We start from the raw sequence: 3,683 nt of genomic DNA, 5'->3' as shown, positions 1-3,683 counted from the left end.
CGCCATTTGTAGAATGCTCTTTTGCTTCACTTAGATTTGTTAGTGCATGGGCATATCTTTTGTAGAAAGAATTAAACTCTCTTGCTTCACTTATATCTATTTAGAGAGATGACAGGAATTGGTCATTCACATGGTTAGTCATAAAATCCTACATAAAACTTGTAGATCACTGAATATGATATGTTTGATTCCTTGCAATAGTTTTGCGATATAAAGATGGTGATATTAGAGTCATGCTAGTGGGTAGTTGTGGATTTGTAGAAATACTTGTGTTGAGGTTTGTGATTCTGGTAGCATGCACATATGGTGAACCGTTATGTAACGAAATCGGAGCATGAGGTATTTGTTGATTGTCTTCCTTATGAGTGGCGGTCGGGGACGAGCGATGATCTTTTCTAACCAATCTATCCTCCTAGGGGCATGCATAGTAGTACTTTGCTTCAAGGGCTAATAAAATTTTGCAATAAGTATGTGAGTTCTTTATGACTAATGTTGAGTCCATGGATTATACGCACTCTCACCCTTCCATCATTGCTAGCCTCTCTAGTATCGCACAACTTTCGTTGGTACCATAAACCCACCATATACCTTCTCCTCAAAACAGCCACCATACCACCCTATCATGGCATTTCCATAGACATTCTGAGATATATTGCCATGCAACTTCCATCATCATCATATGCATGACTTGAGCATTCAATGTCATATTGCTTTGCATGATCGTAAGATAGCTAGCATGATGTTTTCATGGCTTGTCCGTTTTTTGATGCCATTGCTATGCTAGATCATTGCACATCCTGGTACACTACCGGATGCATTCATATAGAGTCATATCTTTGTTCTAGATATCGAGTTGTAATATTGAGTTGTAAGTAAATAAAAGTGTGATGATCATCATTATTAGAGCATTGCCCCAAGAAAAAAAAGAGGCCAAAGAAGCCTAAATAAAAAAGGGGGCCAAATAAGCACACAAAAAAGGGGTAATGTTACTATCCTTTTACCATACTTGTGCTTCAAAGCAGCACCATGTTCTTCATATGGAGAGTCTCTTGAGTTATCACTTTCATATACTAGTGCGAATTTTCATTATAGAACTTGGCTTGTATATTCCAACGATGGGATTCCTCAAATGCCCTAGGTCTTCATAAGCAAGCAAGTTGGATGCACACCCACTTAGTTTCAGTTTGAGCTTTCATATACTTATAGCTCTAGTGCATCCGTTGCATGGCAATCCCTACTCACTCACATTGATATCTATTGATGGGCATCTCCATATCCCGTTGATACGCCTAGTTGATGTGAGACTATCTTCTCCTTTTTGTCTTCTCCACAACCACCATTCCACCTATAGTGCTATATCCATGGCTCACGCTCATGTATTGTGTGAGGGTTGAAAATGCTGAAGCGCGTTAAAAAGTATGAACCAATTGCTCGGCTTGTCATCGGGGTTGTGCATGATGTGAATATTTTGTGTGGTGAAGATGGAGCGGAGCCATACTATATGATTTTGTAGGGATAACTTTCTTTGGCCTTGTTATTTTGAAAAGACATGATTGCTTTATTAGTGGGCTTGAAGTATTATTGTTATTATGTCAAATGATAGACTATTGCTTTGAATCACTCGTGTCTAAATATTCATGCCATGATTAGATATGTGATCAAGATTATGCTAGGTAGCATTCCACATCAAAAATTATCTTTTTATCATTTACCTACTCGAGGACGAGCAGGAATTAAGCTTAGGGATGCTGATATGTCTCCGTCATATCTATAATTTTTTATTGTTCCATGCTAATATTATCCAACTTTCATATACTTTTGGCAACTTTTTATACTATTTTTGGGACTAACATATTGATCCAGTGCCCAGTGCCAGTTCCTGTTTGTTGCATGTTTTATCTTTCGCAGAATATCCATATCAAACGGAGTCCAAACAGGATAAAAACGGACAGATCTTATTTTTGGAATATTTGGAAAATCTGGGAGAAAGATCAACGCGAAACGGTGTCCGAGGTGGGCACGAGGTAGGGGGGCGCGCCCCACCCCCTAGGCGTGCCCCTGACCCTCGTGGTCCACCCGTAAGGTGGTTGATGCCCTTCTTCGGCCGCAACAAAGCTAATTTTTTGTTAAAAAAATCATGGCAAAGGTTTTGGTCCAATCGGAGTTACGGATCTCCATCTATATATGAAACGGTGAAAGGGCAGAAGAACAAAACGCAGAAACAGAGAGAGACAGAGAGACATATCCAATCTCGGAGGGGCACTCGCCCCTCCCATGCCATGGAGGCCAAGGACCAGAGGGGAAACCCTTCTCCCATCTAGGGAGGAGGTCAAGGAAGAAGAAGACGAAGGGGCCCCCTCTCCCCTTCTCTTCCGGTGGCACCGGAACGCTACCGTGGCCATCATCATCATCATCACCGCGATCTACTCCAACACCTCCGCCATCTTCACCAACATCTCCATCACCTTCCCCCCTCTATCTACAGTGGTCCACTCTCCCGCAACCCGTTGTACCCTCTACTTGAACATGGTGCTTTATACTTCATATTATTATCCAATGATGTGTTGCCATCATATGATGTCTGAGTAGATTTTCCTTGTCCTATCGGTGGTTGATGAATTGCTATGATTGATTTAATTTGCTTGTGGTTATGTTGCTGTCCTTGGTGCCCATCATATGAGCGCGCGTGTGGATCACACCATAGGGTTAGTTGTATGTTCATAGGACTATGTATTGGAGGGCAAGAGTGACAGAAGCTTCAACCTAGCATAGAAATTGATGCATACGGGATTGAAGGGGGACCAATATATCTTAATGCTATGGTTGGGTTTTACCTTAATGAACGTTAGTTGTTGCGGATACTTGCTAATAGTTCCAATCATAAGTGCATAGAAATCCAAGTCAGGGATGACATGCTAGCAGTGGCCTCTCCCACATAATACTTGCTATCGGTCTAGTAAAGTAGTCAATTGCTTAGGGGCAATTTCACAACTCTTACCACCACTTCTCCACACTCGCTATATTTACTTTATTGCTTCTTTACTTACAACAACCCCTACTTTTTATTTACTTGCTCTTTATTATCTTGCAAACCTATCCAACAAAACCTACAAAGTACTTCTAGTTTCATACTTGTTCTAGGTAAAGGGAACATCAAGCGTGTGTAGAGTTGTATCGGTGGTCGATAGAACTTGAGGGAATATTTGTTATGCCTTTAGCTCCTCGTTGGGTTCAACACACTTACTTATCGAAAACTGTTGCGATCCCCTATACATGTGGGTTATCAGTAAGCACTTGGCAAATGTAGCAAAAGTATAGCAACCACCCATATGGACCCGCTTGAAGACTATCAACTCATATGCTTCTCCCCCTTTTGTCAGTAATGACCAAAAAGGTTTGAAGACATAGAGCTTGCTACTCGTTCCCATAAAGAGTAGGCGAAGCAGCAGGGCCGTCGTTGAGGTTTGGTGGTGCAGACGAATTTGGTGCAATGTCGATACGCGCCGAAGTTGGAGGTGGTGAGGTAGCATCATCTTGGTCATCAATGACTCTGGCATTAACAGTTGCAGCTGACGAAGAATAGTCAGAGTCTTCGAGTGAGGGAGTCCGACGCAAGTGAGCATTTCGGGGAGGAGTTGAATCAAACTTGAATCTCTCAGCGAAGCCATCCTGGTGAAGATCAT

The sequence above is a fragment of the Triticum urartu genome, chromosome 4A, assembly GCF_056163025.1.
Source record: "Triticum urartu cultivar PI428250 chromosome 4A, HENAU_Tu73, whole genome shotgun sequence".
Lineage (NCBI taxonomy): Eukaryota > Viridiplantae > Streptophyta > Magnoliopsida > Poales > Poaceae > Triticum > Triticum urartu.
Note: the sequence above shows the minus strand (reverse complement) of the source record.